At 33.5% G+C, this 19,071-nt stretch overlaps 1 protein-coding gene across 1 annotated transcript in view; it reads right to left on the bottom strand.

Annotated features, from left to right (window-relative positions):
- LOC140757958 (uncharacterized) overlaps positions 1–12,274 on the bottom strand; it is a 44,264-nt gene extending 31,990 nt beyond the window's left edge. The window contains exon 1 of the mRNA XM_073093879.1: positions 12,065–12,274. The gene's annotated coding sequence lies outside the window, so the exon portion shown is untranslated. The remainder of the gene's footprint in view (positions 1–12,064) is intronic.
- Between the last annotated feature and the right edge of the window lie 6,797 nt (positions 12,275–19,071).

The raw sequence follows: 19,071 nt of genomic DNA, 5'->3' as shown, positions 1-19,071 counted from the left end.
GAATCGTACAATTACGGTAATGAGTTAGCGTCACACACATACATTTTAATTTTTTGTTCAATAGCAGTAAATATTTTTCGATCTTGCAAAAATGATAAATGCTAACCCTTAGTCTAAAACTTGGATCGAATATTTTGTCCTATTTTATTTAGTGTAACGTTTAAACTAAGTCTTTATTTATCAAACCTTTGGCGTAATGATTATAAATCGACTTCGGTATCGCCTATAAAGCGAGCGTCTTAGGAATATATTAGTGACAGTAGTAAGAAGATCACTTTGTCGATTAGACTCTGCTGCTTTTCCCTAAAATTAAATCTTACGATATCCATAGATACAGTGCTTAGCGCTATCCAACAAGGAATCGAATCGGAACCGATAACGTATGTAGATACCCTAACGTAACTCTTTCACTTCTCGTGACCCAAGCAAATAAGTCATTATCCGAAGCATCGTCACGCTCACTAACTAACGAAACTAAAAGTTCCGCTCGCTGTAATGGACATCGTTTTTGTTTGGAAGAGTCTATTAGAAAGAATCTAAGTAATTATGAAGACACCCGGCTTGCTACAAATGAGTTCGTGTTTATATCACGCATGTTGAAGATGATACGTTAATCTTTTTTGTTTTTATAATATAGGAGTAGCAGACGAGCACGCAGTCTACCTGATGGTAAGTGGCTACTGCGGCCCATGGACATCTGTAATCAATCCTAGATAGGATTAGATATTCCTACCTGAGGCTGGCCACTGATGCGCCGCTACTCCTGAGGACTAAGCTGAAACACTTCGGAAAAGTATGTCTTCCTTACTATTGCTTACAAATTGTGCAATGTAAAATTGTCCTAATACTGCAAACAAGATAGTGGTAGAACCTCTTTGTGGTTCGACTCCGGCGGCACCATCGCCACACTTATTTCTGCCTCATAACAGCTGTGTTAAACACTGCTGTGTTCTGATTTGACTCGTATAATAACCAGAAATAAAGCAGCACTACAATTTTATTATTCTGTCGTCTTTATAAAAATACAATCTGATACTCATTAAAAAGTACCGAATTATTTCTCATAATACCAATATTTTCAGCGAGATAATGTACCACGAGTCACGGATAACAAAATTTGTATTCTGTTGTTCCTTGGTTATTGTAACAGTATATCGGTTTATTAAAGAAAACAGTCAGGTTACAAAAGAGCTTTTTTGATTTATGGTTTAAATCATAGAAGGTAGCGGATTCGTTAGTTCTATTTGTCTATAGGTTTGTAAAACTTTTTGTACTTACCTTAAAAAGATAAACCTTATTTTGAAACTATGTTCCGATTTCTAGAAATTGTCAAATCTTTCTTGACTAATATTCGTTAGTAATTACCAGTTTATCCAATTTTTGCCTATCAATAAAATATAAATTTGACAATTTCTATCAAGCAGAAATTGTCAACTATCGTTCTTTAGCGGACAAAACATTGGATTGGCAAAACATTGGATAGATAAATAGATAAATAACGAGCATAAGGGCGTTCATTAAATGTGACGCATTTCTTTCGAATTAAACATTCATGTCAGGGGGAACCCCTCTTATTCCGGAGTGGTAAATGCTCAACATTTAGAATGAATTTACATATCTTATACTTTTAGAGTAGGCCACTTATAAGCTCGAAAAACCATATAGATCTATATCATGATGGAAATAAGAATTTGTGATTGTTACGACAATGACTATTTCTTATTTCGCAGAAAGTTCTATACTTACACCCATCCACATTTACACCCGGCAAAAAGTATCGAATGTCGACGGGAGCGCGGAGAATGTACAAACGTTATCTCAGTAGGAAACGTGATATTTTATTTGTCATTGTTAGTAATTTCACATTGTCAGAAAACATATCGGATATTGGACTTGGATAATATTAATCTTGTTACGTAGACATGTCCTATATATGTATCGTAAGAAAGGATATATGCAGGTATGAAACTATGATAAAATTAAGTTAATTATAGAGATAGAGTTACACTCAAGCTCCCATTAGATTTATAAACATTAGGGGCGCAATGGTAATACCCATAAAGATAATCAAGTAAAGTACAGATTTGAATAAGATCAATAAAAACCGACAGTTTTAAAATTCTATGTTACACACACACGACCTAGACGAATCCAACGACATCTCACTATGGTAAAATACATGAGACCTATTTTTATGCAGGGTGTGCCAAATATTGAGTCATTTATACCTACATATAATGCATACTCTCATATATACATATATACATGCACTCGAAGAACATTACTCGTTGTAGTCTGGTAAAAACATGAGAACTTTTCTTAACTTGATCATAGAAGAATACATTTTTGTTATTTATGTGTACGGCAAAATACAATAAATTGATTATTGAGCTGGATAAGTAAAAGCGTTTGTATCACAAAATATTCATGTAATTTATAATATTCTCTCATGTTTGATGTTTCATAAGACACTTCTTACCGGCAACTTCAAGTGTCTGAAGTAGTCTCATAATTTAATTCTAATTTAGCAAACTTCCGTCGTAAAATGATAATCATTATCGTTATTCAATAAAGTAGCGGATAGCGTCGCATGCCCACAAGAATTTCCTTTCATAATCACTGTCGTAATATTGTAATGAGGAAGTTATATTATATTGAAAACATCACTGCCTTCATACCGGAATATGCTAATGCAGTAACGCGCATCTGATAGAAATTGCGTTAACAGTAATTTCTATTGACATAAAAACACGTAATAGATCAACTTGTACCGGTTATCTTCCCGTTATTATAATTACCTTTATTATTTATTTAAGAAAGTTATTAAGTTAAATTTCTTTAAGAGTAAGAAAATGTTATTATAACATTTTTTAAACTACATCCGGTAAACTTTTAATGTAAAAGAGTGAATGTTCATAAAAAATGTCTGATATAAACATTTTTTATTTGTAAAGATCACAAGTAATTGTAAGATAACATTTGTAAAAAATAGGTACATAATATTTAGTTTACGTAAGTTATTATAATAAATTGCTATAAAAATGTAAAGAAATATAAGAAACTTCACTTTCGACGCTTCTAGCGTAGCTTCGAAACAGCAGAAAAAGTCAACAAACTTTTTGATACGGCCTTCAACTTCCGATCTCGTTAATAACGGAGACTTGAAATGTGACAAGAAATAATGATTAAAGTAACGTCGGCAAAAAAAAAATATTGCTGATTTGATTTTTTTATAATATAGAATTAGTAGACGAGCTTGCAGTCCACCTTCATGGTTTGCCGTCCATGGACATCTGTAATCAACCCCCGATAAGATTACACATTTCTACGCCGCTACCCCGGAGGACTAAGCTGGAACGCCTTAGAAAAGTATGCCTCCCTTACCACACCCTTCAAACGAGAACACAGCAGCGCTTAACACTGCTGTTATTAGGCAGAAATAGGTGTGGCGGTGGTGCCGCCGGAGTCGAACCACAAAGAGTACCTTCACGTTCTTGAATGGTTTTGATATCAGTAACAAATTGTGATAATGCTGTACATGAAAAAAAATGAAGGTATTTTTATAAAAAATAGGATAATGGATTATATGGATAAATATTTAGGTATTTTGATGTAAAAGTACCAATGGAACATTTGAAATGTGATAGAACGTATATATTTACGAACGTACAATCACCACATTAATTTCTAGAGAGAAACAGTTCTTGCTTTTCTAAAGCAGAAATAACGGTGGCGTTAGAATTCCGTAGTCGAATCACTACATTACCTTTGTTAATGTTACTGTTGTAATGTTAGGTCTTTTCAAATGGACCTTAAAATTAATGAGATTAAAGGTGCGGTTTACTACATTTAATAATGAATATTTTATGCGAGTTTTTTTAAGACTTGTTTAAAATGTCAATGTTTATACATTGACATTTGTAACCAGCGCAATTACATTTCAATCATCGATTATAAATAAATATGAGTTCGTGAGTTTGGAAATTTAGTTATTTGTTATTTTAATTTAGGTATTTGTTATAGTTATTTATCGCTGTGTGTCATAAAACATATTCTCAGAGACTAAGTAGGTATGTGTGCATATGACTTCTATTACTTTTTCTAAAGCAATTTATAAAAAACATTGACCTTACCTTTTTATGAAACAAGCAACATTCTCACAGTTTATAATATTTTTATATTTTCCATATTTTTTTCCCGTAAATTTTATTCCTGCAAAAATCGGTTCTGCCGGTTACCAGATTTATTTATAAAGTAAAATGAATACATAAACTTAATTTTGGTTTTTAAATATAGTACACACACACGAGTGTTACTTTTTTGTATACAGACTCTCAGGAACAACGCAACCAAACATATTAAAACAATATGAATGCCACACTGCCACATACATTGAAACCACATATGTGCAAAACGTGAACGGCGATACACGATTTTTTTATAGTATTGAAATAGCAAATGAACATGTCATCGATCAGATGGCAACTGCTACTGCCGCCCATGGACATCTGTAATCAATCCCAGATAATTAATACCTGAAGTTGGTTACAGACAGCTACCCTTGAGAACTAAGTTGGAACGCCTCGGATAAGTTTGTCTCCATTTCCATACACATCTAACTAGAACACAGCAGCAATTAAATAGGTATCGCGGTGATGCTTCTGGAGGTCGACAAAAGGTTTTACCACCATCAAACAAGTATTATGACATCGACAGAAATTACTTATATCTTGGTTTTGACAATATTTATGTACCTAAGTACCTGTATCGCACTTGCACCAAGTAAATTGTCCTCCAAGTCTTCCAAGCAAAATCGCCGTCTATAAATAGAAAACAATTTCAAAAAGCAATTAATTATAGCAACAAAAACCAAAGTCGTGATGTGTCGTACTCAACGCCTTTCAGTTTTTGTCGTCTCGCGTCTGGCCTTAATCGAGCTTAATTACCTTTAAGTTAAAAAGACAACCTAACTCATAGCAGAGACGGGGACCCAAAATATTTAAGCTATAATATGTGAGGTTCTCGAATTAATTTACAAGCTGTTCACGTTAACTTTTTATCTATTTGTGTCTTATGAAGCGACGTAAAGCTGTATGTTCTGGGTCGATCCCATTTGAGGTAGTCAGGAAAAGCAATAGTAGATCCGAATTGTTTTATGAAAGGAAAGTGTCAAACGAGCATGCAGTCGCCAATGGGAATGTACGATTGTATAATGAAAGTTAAAAAAGATTTGCTTATAATCTGTGACAATAACTAAATTAAACGACAAAAGAATACATTGCGAGGAAACCTGCACGCTAACAGATTTTAAAAACATTATCTATTTATCTATCTATACGCATTTGGCTAACGTAGTGGACTCTAGTCAAAGCTCCTTCTTGTGTTATCGGTATCAAGCAGTAGGACAGTAAAGGGTCGACGAGAAGAACGGGATTCTGCCGCTTCAATCTTCAGGTAAGATTCTTGTTCTATGTATGGTTTACTTAACTGCATGTAATAGTAACTTAAATAACATTTCTATCCAAAGTCTCTATACTGCTAGCTCTATGACAATAAATATAAAATATGCATATCTTCCAAAATATTACATTTTAACAACTTCGTACCTTCTGTCAGGTGATAATGCCGTGGCAGTCAAATAACTAACTACCATTCAAAATCCGCTTTGTAATGTTCTTGTACTAGTTTAAAGGCTGTTATAATTAATTAGTCGAAGTGATATCGCGGGGGCGTCAGATAGATTGAGACCACGTCGAAATTCCGCAAAATGTTTTACCTGTTGTGTTAAATTGATTTATTTGCGATAATCAGGTCGGTTCAACGTCCGCTTGTCATTAAATGTGTTAGTGTTTTGTATTATATTGCAGTACTGATAAAATTGAGTGGTTATGAATACACACGCTGTGTTATATGTATATCTTTTTTTATATAATATGGGAGTAGCAGACTAGCATGCAGTCCATCTGATGGTAAGTGGCTACTGCCGCTCATGGACATCTATAATGAACCCCAGTTAGGATTAGATATTCCTACCTGAAGTCGATCACTGATGCGCCGTTACCCCTGAGGACTAGTATGTGTGGTGGTACCAAAATATTTTAAGTACATGATCTTGATTGTAAGTAGATAATGCACATATACTCGTATACTTATTTAATCAACTGCACGTTTGGAATCAATTTGGATTAATCATGTAAACATTAATCATATAACATTTATCATATTAAATCTGCTTTTATACATTTGAAGTAAAGGCTTGTTGTAAAATTATTAGATTCGTTCCATTGAAGAGCGAAACATTCGTTTTATAATAATCACAAAATATTACTTGTAAAAGTTTAAAAAAAACATTAAATCGCCATATCATGAGTAAACTCTACCAGCGTAGTAGACTATGACTTGACCACCGGCGTGGCGGAGCTGTCACTATACCGGTCTGACGCGCAATGGGTCCCGGATTCGATCCCGGATCCCGGGTCCCCAGACAGACAGATATCTAAATGATGAATTTAGATTTTTGTTTCTGGGTCTGGGAGTTTGTGTATTTGATAATGTAAGTGTCCATGGCACCCACGACACGGAATCCTAGTGTGGGGCTGTGAGTATAGAAAGCGTTTATTGTTAACGAGTATATAAGCCCTTCTCATTCTGTGCGATCTGTGCCCAGAGTAGGACAATGGGTTAATGATGAAATAGCTAGTAGGAAGTAAACTTACCTTTTACTCTGTTAACCATAACTGTTTTAACCCAGTTAAGCACTTTCACGGCCACCGATAACCAGATTAATATTAATTGATTTTCCGCCGAAAAGTTATAAAATATTTCTCGAATGGCTATCGCATGAGCCAACCGATTGTTGCTAATCGATTATATAAAAATCGATTTTGCGCGATTTTATGTAATTGTCTCGATTGATTTTCGGTCGTTAAGTAAAAGTTATAGTGCAAAATATGGTTGTTAAGATATGGCTATATAAATTATTACCTATAGAGATATAAATTATTATGAGTAAGCGATTGACATACATTTTATTCACTTAATGTACTGTTGTTTTCTAATTAATGCGTACTTTTTTGTATCAATGCATTAAACCAGATAATAAAGATTTATTATACGCCAAGATTAAGTACGCAATTTAGATACAATTTAGATGAATCCAACGACGCCTCATATGTTAAACTCCGTCTCAGTTTGAGCTTCAGGACATGCCAGAAATAGAAAAACATTACACTGCACGGCCGGTTAAAATATATTTAAATAATACCAATCTTTATTCATACAATTACCAAAAGGCAACATAATTCAGAGGTAGGTACATTATGAGTACAAATTATAATTGGTTGTATAACCATTTTTACGGTGAATAAACCCGCTGCTTGTATTAAGTTACAAAATGTAGTTTGGATTTTCTTAAATATTCATAAAACAGAGTACATTGACTCTGTGTAGGTTGACGTTTAATATTGGACAAACGTTGCAATATAGGGTGTAGGCTGAATGGCCTGCATACATTTGCCTGTAGGCCGAAATTAAAAACAAACTTCAATGAATAAAGTAAATGTTACCATAGATATATTGCAAAAACGTGCTTAGTTTTTCCTCATTTCTCCATAAATTGGTGCTACGGTGTGGTCGCGTACCAAAACACCATAAATTGCAATGACGTAACAATTGTTTGTAATGAGCTTGCTTTTTTGCTTAAGTGAAAGAATAAACATAAAATTTCGTACGTACTAAAAGTACGTTAAAGTAAAATTTGAATGATAAAATTTTTGTACGTAAAGTTGGTTTACGTGATATGTTAAATCCATACTCAGAGATAGAAAAGTAAGTTCAATTGAGAACTGATTGATAGAGAACCGGTCCCTATACTCCTTGCATGTGAAATAAATATGGTGACTATACCACGAATTACATGTTAATTTATAATTAGGTCCCAATAATTGTAAATGCGAATTGATAATCATACTCTTAATAATTGTAAATGCGAATTGATAATCAGACTCTCAATATATCGTACATCTTTCGAAGATTCCCGATCTATTCGGTAATTATTTGGAGACCATTTGATGCGTATGTTATAGTACAGGATCGTATTTCTACTAAACGGACTACGGAAGTGTTTAAATTAATAAAAACTACGCATAATAAGTCGCTTATTCGTAGTAAAAGTTCACGCGTGTACTAGCAAATTTTATTCATGTGCTTAGTGAATGCAAAATAGGTACATACTTACATAAATTGTTATATATTAATACGAACCTTTTATGTTCGTATTACCGCAGAACAGTTACTTATTATATTAGTATTACAAAACTTGTATAATTTGTAAATATGTTATGTAATTACGTGGTTACGCACACCATATAAATAAATTAGTGCTGTCAATAGTAGGTATTGTTGTAAACGTGATACATAGAATTTATGCTATTTTGGTTCGAAATATTTTGAAACAAATTATAATGGTTAACCGATACTTAAATTCACCATTTCTATATTGAATAATACTCCTAGTTTACTAGACAATTCCCGTAAATTCGTATTGGAGAGCTGTGTCTTAGGATATGCAAATCTATGAAGTCGGTTAAAGGGGGTTTCGATACGTTCAGATAAAGTAAAAAAATAAAATTTTAGGTAGTAGTAATAATAATTGTAGTAGCTGGCAACTACAGATTCTCAGACCTACTGAATACGCATATAAAAATTGGTGAAAATCGGTAAAGCGGTTTCGGAGGAGTACGATAACTAACATTGTGACACGAGAATTTTTTATAGGTAAGATATATTGTTCCTAAATATATTATTGACATTCGAGTAAGGTGGTAAATAAAACATGTAGCTCTGGTGCCTCCGGAGTCGAAACGCGGATGGTTCTATTAAGGCGTAAGAATGTAAACAAATAATTGCCTGAACCGGTAACCGACCTCAGGACCTGTTGGACCAGTGGAACTAGGCCACATAGCCGGTTCGACGAGATGCGTTTTTGTTGAGATTGTTTTTATGCGATTTTTTATACGCACTATGTAGGTGATAACAGTATTTTACTAAGAAACGTGGTATGCTTACCTAATTGGTACATTGTATCTATAACGAATTTGTTAAAAATAATCGTCGGAAAATTGGAATTGGTTATGATTATGAATCAAAGTAACTAAGTTATACGAGTAGTTATGAGTAATATGAGTTTGTTAAGATTTACGCTTATTTGTGTGAATACAATGAATTTCGATGTGGTAGGTTGAGTGGAATTGTTGCTACTACCTACTAGTTATTGACTCAAAGTCACTGGTTCGATTCCCAAGCACCTAACTCTGATCATCGCATTTATATGCACAGCATTGCTGGAACTATGAAAGGGATATTGTAACGAAACTTAAAACATTTTAGTTTTTTTAAATGTATTTGACAATTATAACTTTCGAATTATTGCATCCGAATAACCGCTATCTTAATTCTTAGTTAGATTTTTTTACTATAGATTTGTTAACCATTTATAAACTAACCTAAAGACATCATATTAAACTTAATCTTAACTGTTAATAAACAGGTCCTTATATAATATTCTACGAATTAACTCTTTGGCAGTTTAGGTAAAATTAGTTGGACTGTGATTAAAGTTTTTGCTGAAAAATAATATTTCATTGGTTCCGCTTGGTATGTCTTGCGATTATATGTTTAATATTATTATTTATTGTCTTTGTTTTTGCATTATAGTACAATAATACAATTATATTATATTAAATTTGATGTTATTTTGGTTGAGGGAACCCCGTACCTATTTTGTACTATTGCAGTCAAGGTTTTTGAGTAAAAAGTTATCCTTTATATTCATGACTATTCTTATGTATTATGTACAACAATTAACCATTTCCATCTATACTACTATTGTCAGTGTCTTAGATGACAGACAAACACAAATACCCAAAACGGAATTTTTAATTCATCGTTCCTGACCTAGGATCGAACTCGGAACCTTATAATTTAGAATATCAGACCAGTATCTCGACGACTGCGTAACAAGTAGGCATAATATTTGATACTACAAATATTTAATACCAGTACAATTACTGACAGCTTTGTGGTTGAAATTCGGCCTCTCAATCAGGCGTCCGAGGTTATTCCCAGACACGCCTCTAATTTCTCAAAGTTGTGTGAGTATTAGAAATTAATGATTACTTGATATATCGACGAAAGAAAACATTGTAACAAACCCTACACATCTGAGAGTTCTTAAAAGAAGGCTTAAGTCTTGGCTTAAGTCACTCTGAGAGAATACCAGAGCCCAGCAGCGGGACAGTAATGGGTTGACGTTGACAATTACATATTACTTTAGCATAACTGAATTGTAACTAAAATTATCAACTCATTTTGATACCTATAAAACAAACAAATAAATTATCTTTAAACCTGTCAGATATTATATCTGACATTAATGTAAATACCAAACAACTTGTTCTTTAGCTTACCTTCAGAAAAGTAATCGGCTTTCAAATTATAGTGATAAATGTTATTGTAATAGCTCTAAATCCTTCCGTCTCATTGTCACCGAAATCATAGTAACAAAATATTAATTTTAAATTAAAGATATTTAAAAAAAATATCCAACTGCTTAAAAATATAGTCTGATGTTATTCTTATAGATTAGTCGAATCCAACGTCATTTCATATGCCAAAATCCGCCAAAAAATGAGACATACTCGTACGAGTACATACGCGCATGCACTAGAAAAACCCTCCACAACCGGTTAAAAAGTTCATATTTTTACTAGAATAATATCTTACCGTGTTCGGTGAAAAAGGAGTCTTGTAAATTACTGAATTAAGTTAAATTGATGACTTTATTGTTTACTATAGCAGTCTATAATTATTATTTACAACCTTGGGAATTTATATGTTTTTATGATTGATAAACCAGTGAGAAAATCTTGCGCTTAAATAGCGATAATTTTTAGGGTTCCGTATCCAAAGAGTAAAATCGGAACCCTATTACTAAGACTTCGCTGTCTGTCCGTCTGTCCGTCTGTCACAGGGCTATATCTCCGGAACCGTAATAGATAGACACATGAAAAAAATAAAGTTGAATATTAAAGGAGACCCCCTTTAATATTCAACTTTATTTTTTCATACATACCATTTCCATACAACAAACCGGTATTTTTCGGCATTTTTCGATCTAACTGTTAAACCGTACTAGGGAAACGGTTGAATTTTTTACAATCAGTTTACTACTATAACTGGTTTTATAATAAATACAAATAAGAACCATAAAACATATTTTAATATACTTATTTTAATTTTATTATACGTTGTTTACGTATCATTGATCATTACCCCAACGCCATCTATTTTTGTGTAATATAACCTAAAAATTGTTGAAAATAATAAAATTGGTGGTACGGAAGCCTCCATGTGCGAGTTCGACTCGTACTTGGCGAATTATTAGTATTGATAAATATATTATGAACACCCCGCAAATATGTCTATTTTTGTAGTTTACGCTAATAAAATTGGTATTTTTTTTATTGCTTCTCCACACGGTTCTGTTTGTGAGCACTCCTGCGCTCAAATTGTTCGCAAGTAAAATTTTTTGCGGTTATATGGCGTTAAATAATCTTTACTCGAACGTTTACATCAAAACAGTTTACTTGCATTCAAGACTAAATGATAAACGAATACAATAATATCAAGTATACGTACAATACAAAAATACGTATACAAAAATACGAATTCAAAAATACGTACAGACGAACACAGTACCTCCTCTTTTTCGAAGTCGGCAAAATTTAAGTATCATAAAAATGAGTAACAATGACAAATAATTGTTTTAAAAGCAAGGACTGGGGAGAATTTTTACTAGATTACTTATATACATTAAACATGCACGTGTTTCAAAATGAGTCGCAGGTACGCGGATATGTTTACGTTAACGTTGCTCGTTTCAAACAAAAACATTACCTTATCACGTACGATACCAACACTAGCCATGATACACATCTATCATTAATTATTTTTTAGCCCAAAAGATACATCATTAAGCAAATAAAAAGGGGTAATTAAGCTTTACCTTACGCTAATGGCAGTCCATTTTCCAAACTCCACAAGCCAGAACAAAACAGAACAATCCGATAACGTAACCGTATGCGTAAACGTCACGCCATTAACTAAAATAACGTGAGTTCTGACGTTAAACCGCGTTCGCCGTTAAACCGCGGTACAGACTCGCGTTAAGAGCGGCTGCGTCGCTCCCATGTTAGAACGCAAATGGCAAGCTAACAAGAAGCAGTACAATCGCCGGCACTTAAAATGAAATTAAAAATGGAAAAATGAAGGTGTATTTCGCGGTGTTGCAGAGTGTACTTGTAAATGCAAGTTTATGGTCACTGTTCTGTTCTGTTTTGAAGTTTGTAAAGTGTGATGTTAATTTATACCGCACGATTGGCAGTTGCCGCAAACTTCAAACCCCTATAAAAGTTTAGCCTAATTTATTTTATTAACTTTTTATGAACAATATGAAAACTTGCATCACCGTGCATGCATGAAGGGATATTAATGATGGTAAAAACGTAGTAATAAGTAAACGGTACACGATTACCTATTATTATGATTTATGTATTTTTGGTCTCTCTACATTTTATTATTTAACTTTAATTATTTAATTAAATTGTATTATTTAACAGATCAGAAAAAAAGGATAATTATTTTTTTATTCGTAATAATAAAGATCTTCATGATCATCATATTAAATTTAAAAAAAAAACAAAATATTATTCAAATTCAGTCACTTTCAATTACACCCATTAAAGACTCAGTTAGTACTGGACACGGCATCTATAGAGGCGCCATTGATCGGCGAACAGAGAAAGTAATCTTACATGCGAGCCATTCATACAATTTGAAAGTGTAAGGTCGGTGTCGGCTACAAAAAAATTCTTAAGGTCAATAATTCCCAATTTTTCGGTCCACTGTTGTACAGAGCGGATTATATGCAAATGCAATATGCATGCAAATGTGTTTGCATATGAATTTGCATATTGCGCCTGTTTTCGCGGGTTATTGCTTATTTTGGCGGGTTCCTTTCTACTTTAGTGGTGCATTTGTGAATTTTGAATTAATTAAGCGTTAATGGCTTTGTTATGTAATCTTATAATGACGCTGAAAACAACACGTTAATTTAAAAATATTTTTTTTGTTTTAGAAGTGGCGAGAAGGTATGCAGTCCGACTGCTTTTAAGTTATTGAAATAACAAAGTAGTACGCAGTCCTCCAGGACCGGAATAAGGGAATAACCTCTACTGCCTCGGGGCTCTCACAAGAGAGGGGCCCCTAAAATAGAGAGCAAAACGAAGTTAGAAGAGGTTTATTTGACATTTATTTGACTATGCTCTGCAAACTGTAGAATAACGGGCCATAGAGTCTTCTTATTCTACACTACTCTACTCCTCTGCTTTTCTTTGTTGTGCTACTCTTCTATGATATATTGTAAATTGCACAAAATAATAAACTGACTCTACATACTATTCTTAACTCTCGCATGTCTCTACACAAAAAAATACTTCCACTTAATCCGTTCTCGGACGACTACTTCCTAAATTTGCGTAAGTAGAGCTGTAAACGGTAATTCTATTGTAGTTCGTGTTGTAATCGACTTATCTAACTTGACTTTCGTGATCTCTACGTGAGGTTCCGACTGACTCTAATCTGTGATCTCGTGAGGTCGTTTAGATAATAGCCTAACAGCAGGTGGACTGAACCCGTTCGCTAGTTCAATAACGAAAATGATTATAATTTGCGAAATCCTAACAATTTTAAACTTCTATTGCCAAAAAGTGATAACTTTACAATTTGTTGTTATAAGTAGTGTCTACGGTATTGTAATCAGTTTTGTACCCTTAGTATGAGTTTTTACGTTTTGACAAAAATTCTGATACAGTCCGCTAGGACCGCTGATTGGTAAATGTATGGGCAAATACGTAAACAAATACAAAAACAGTAATTTTTGTCAAAACGTAAAAACTCATACTATGGGTAGGGTACTGTGATCTCGTGATTTAGATAATAGCCTAACAGCAGGTGGACTAAACCCGCTGGCTATTCAATAACAAAAATGATTACAATTTGCGAAATTTTAACAATTTTAAACTTTTATTGCCTAAATTCTATTGTACTTAAGTTTATTAAATAATTGGATACTAATTCTGCCAAAAGAGGTGACTTTAGAGATTGTTTTTATAAGTAGTGTCTACAGTTTTATAATCAGTTCTTGTGTGATTATTTTATTCTGGGTTAGTAGAATCGCTTTAAACGATACAATGCATTTTTCGTTTTATTCTGTTTTACTGTGCCTGTTCCGCTCAATTCAACATTTTTATACTCTATTCTGTTATACTCTACTATAATAGTCTTATTATACTATATTTTATAATCTGTTTAATTTAATTCCTTATTCCTTTTATAAAAAAATGCAATACAGAACGAATTTTTAACTATTTTCTACTTCCTTAACCGTTTGTAGTCGTAAACGATAATTCTATTGTAGGTCGTGTTGTAATCAATGATCTTATCTAACTTATTTCGTGAACCTCTACGTGATGTTTCGACTGAGACTAATCTATTTAGACCTAGTTATACTAATTATATACTCAATATCTTAGGTAACACAAAAAATAATAATAAAGCACGTTTCTTATACAAAATATCATGATAGGTTTTGCTTTGATAACGGTTTGACGCGCAGAAGGTCCCGGGTTCGACCCCGGTCGGACAGAAATCTAAATTATGAATTTAAGTTTTTTGTTTCTGGGTCTGGGTGTTTGTGTATTCGTCTTTGTGTGTGTCCATACAGGGAATCCTAGTGTGCTCTGTGAGTGTAGAAAGTGTGTGTTTTAAAGTTAAGAAGACTAATCTAAGCTACATCTACCATATCTAAAATATACATAAAGGTACTCATGGAAAACATAATATTGGTGTATTAGGTGATAACATATTTATTTGTACATATTTTTTATATATTTTTTCATATTTATAAAGGTTGTCCATCTGAAGATGACAATCTGGAACTTAATGATCATAGGGAAAGTCTGGAGGTCAGTTCTCAGTTACAATGCGGAATGTGGGCGATATATTTCATTGAAGTTATACTTCTTTGCGCGTGCTATGACAGTCAAAATGTGTATTGTTGAAACGATTTTTGTAACGGAGTCGGTTACGCGGGAGTTACGTTAAGTGTGATATGAAGCAATTATTTAATAATATTTTTGGTTTGTAATAGTTTTACTTCTTGCGCGTGTACATATTGATACACGGACTCTTATTTTATTTAAACATAATACCAAAAAGTATAACTTCTTATACAAATACGTACATGCTTTTGATTAAAAAAAAAAACAAATAGAATATCATATAGAAATCTAAATTCCTTTAAGTTTTTCTTTTTAAAAAAAATAGACAATCCATTGCAATAAAACTGAAATGATACCTTATTAGATGAACCGATCAAAATAAACAAAAGTAAGACTAAGCAGATTTAGTTAAACTCAAAACGAGGTGACCGTGTTTGCGACCTTGTTCATTTTGTGATACTATGCTGGTTAATGTGGGAAGTGTTTGTAGGGTTCCGCGTATTCAATAAATGATATTACATATCTTATATATAAAATTCTCGTGTCACAATGTTAGTAACCATACACCTCCGAAACGGCTTTACCGATTTTCACCAAATTTTATATACATATTAAGTAGGTCTGAGAATCAGCTACTATCTGTTTTATACCTCTAAGTGATAAGGGTTGATGACCCTTAACATTTTTTTATTTATATGGCAACACAACGTTTGCCGGTTCAGCTAGTATGTCTTTAAATTTTATGACAAAATTTAAAAAATACAAATTAAAATTAAATATTTACGTTGCGTTACAAATCAAAAATAACAAGAAGGGAGAAATGAATTTATGATTTGCGTTTTCATAATCTGAATTTTAGTTCGAACAAACCTACATCCATACATTTTGTATCTAGCTGTATTTCTTTGTATTCATGCCTATAAAATGTAGACATTGATTTTGTCCATAGAAATATATTTTTCTTTATGGTTTTACCTGACGCAACCCGTACCTGACACCTTCAATGTTTGTAAATATAAGCAACAAAAAACTGACATTCACTCATTAACTTACGGAACCCTGTTCGACTCTACTACACCTACTTTTATTGACTACAGAAGTCAAAGTTAACGGTTAAGCTATTGTTACGTTATAATTAATTCCGTTTCACGTGTGGGATACTAGACGTAGTCATTAGTGTACTCGTTAGTAACGGCAACGGGAATATTCAGATTCTAATAAGCACTTCTTGTGGTGCCTTTATGTTGTTGCTGTGTTGTATGTGTTGTTGGCATCTCTTGATTATTTATTTTTATTTATTTATTTATTTTGGTGGTTAGTTTTTAGTCTAGTTGACTTCTCTTCCTGTGGATGTCATAGGTGATGATTACGAGATTAAATCCAGCGTATAAGTCCTTGTATTTTCAGATCAAATCATTTATTTGCTAGAACATACAAGGATCTTAAATTTATAACGAGTACCTTATATTCTACCACATTGGGCGTGCAAAAATTATGTACATATCTATGATCACTGCCATGATGATAAATGTTATGAAGTTCATTTGGAATTGGGGTTCTACATAAAGCCGATCATAAATGCATTGCCATTTCTGAAGATTAAAGATTCCGCCTTTGTATATAAGTCAGTCGGCATTTTCCCCTTTCTACAGAAACAAGAGCTGCTTTGCGCTAAAATAGGAGTGGCGGTGGTACCTCCCCGGTCAAACCATATTGGTTTAAGCCGATCATAAATTCATTGCCATTTCTGAAGATTGAAGATTCCGCCTTTGTATATAAGTCAGTCGGCATTTTCCCCTTTCTACAGAAACAAGAGCTGCTTTGCGCTAAAATAGGAGTGGCGGTGGTACCTCCCCGATCAAACCATATGGGTTTTATTACATCCTAGCTAATAAGTGGTTACTGTCATTCAGACGATTCTTGCATTTTTTTAACATCACTATCACCCAAAACAAAGGATTCTTGGCCTTGATAGGATAGGCACACTTGCTGTGGTCGATCACAGCAATGAGAGATGAATAAATTGAAACGTCGTCGTGTGTCTTTTTATAGCCTTTTCAAACCAGAATATAATAGGCAAAGTAATTTTAATGATGTAAATGTTTAAACTAGAATAGATTTAAAATGTATTGTATGTAAACAGACTCATGCCTCATGTTGACCAAATCAATCAATCAATGGACCAAAACTTCTAAACCAGACTATAGCCTGAAAAACCCTATATAGGTATGTCGGTCGTTTCATTGCAGCGTAACTCCATGACAATGCAACTCCATGGTATCACGTAGTTCGAATTTTCTCTAAAACCCCAAAAAACGTATAACGAAATACCGTCGTGATGAATGAGGTCTATTTCTGCTTACCTCAGCGGTGGTCGCCTTTGTCTGGTTTCGAGTTATCTAGTGTTGTAAATAAAAGAGATAAAACGAGACAATGTGGACGTGACACTGGGTTTCCTGGTGAGACGCTTTGTGACAGGTAGATGTTACTAAGCGTCAGGAAATCGGTGAATTTGGAGTTGTTTATAAGCATGCAGTTTCTCAGACTGAAGAAACATTGTATCTGTTAGTAAGTGTCGCCCATAGATATCTGTAACCAATATAAAACAGAGGTTCCACCTAAAGCCAACGACAGAATTTACAGAATTTTTGCGTTACTATTCTTGAGGGCCGAGATGGTTACCTCTTATGTAAATCATCGGATAGTCGCCGAAATATATCGTGGTGATACCTCCCCGGTCAAACCATATTGGGTCTACTGCCTAATATACGGAATGTGGTCACTGCAGCTCAAACGAAACTTACGTTATTTTTTCTTTCGAAACTATTGACCCCATTGTTCATGTGGTCGGTTACAGATGCAATGCTATCATTGATGAGCAAATTGCCAGGTCTTCGTATGTTCCTCTTCAAGACCGAATACAATAAGAAATTATTCCATAAAGACATAAATATTGGAACTAAGTTATATTTTGTACGTATGTCTTCTTAACTATCATATAAGTCAAAAGATATAAGTTTACCTTTAAGAGTAAAACATTAGTCCATGAATTCCGATTCGTAAGTGTCATTGAACTATGCACTGTCAGTAAACGTAGTGTAAGTTTGATTACATAATAACAACAAAAATAGAACTATTATAAACAGTAAGTTCAATGCTCTATGTGTCTATAGTAACAAGTTGCCGTAAAAGAATAAAAGTTAATCGAAGCAAAAAGCTACGAGTAGTTGAGAGTAAAACTTGCAAATAAGAAATGTTTTAAACGATGTCGCTGTTCATACAAATTTCGAAATATAATAGATTCTACGTTGAAATAAAATATTTTTAACCTATGATATATCTATCTAATGTTTAAATCTAGTGGTTAAAAAGGAAAATTTAAAAATTGCCGGATGTCATTCGTTCGAGTTACGGGTAAGATATTAGTTATGCTATTATAGTCCGCGCCAAACTGCTAGTCCGCACTGAAGGTGTTGTGAGCAGGTGCAGTCATACAATTTGCTATGGCGCCGCGATTCATTTCTATAATCAGAACGGACTAGGAGTTTTACGCGGACTATACCCGCCTACCATGGAAGGGTTATTCGTACGGATCTAGTGTGTCCGTAAATTTCTTTACTACCTCGTATCTTCCAAACGGCTAAAAGGATTTCGATGGTTAAGATATCGTTATATTTATTTGCCTTCAAAACCCAAGTGTCCTTAGGCAGATATTTAAAAAACATATAGTCGGATTTTTAGGTGATTGATGTTTTAATTTTTTTTCTTTGACAAGAAAAAGATCAATAACATGGGAATAATATGTCTTACACCCTAAAGCTACCATTTAGAACATACTACCCTTTTATTTGTAATTTTAAGATAATACTTGTATATTATACACAAAAAATATTATACTCACATTAATCTATACGTATTTTTGTACGAGTTATATTTAAATGTTTCATTGGTT

This window comes from Epargyreus clarus, unplaced genomic scaffold (assembly GCF_041222505.1).
Source record: "Epargyreus clarus isolate Ecla_fem2 unplaced genomic scaffold, WU_Ecla_fem_2.2 ptg000005l, whole genome shotgun sequence".
Lineage (NCBI taxonomy): Eukaryota > Metazoa > Arthropoda > Insecta > Lepidoptera > Hesperiidae > Epargyreus > Epargyreus clarus.
The sequence above is the reverse complement of the archived record's forward strand: the minus strand, read 5'-3'. Positions and strand labels throughout refer to the sequence as shown.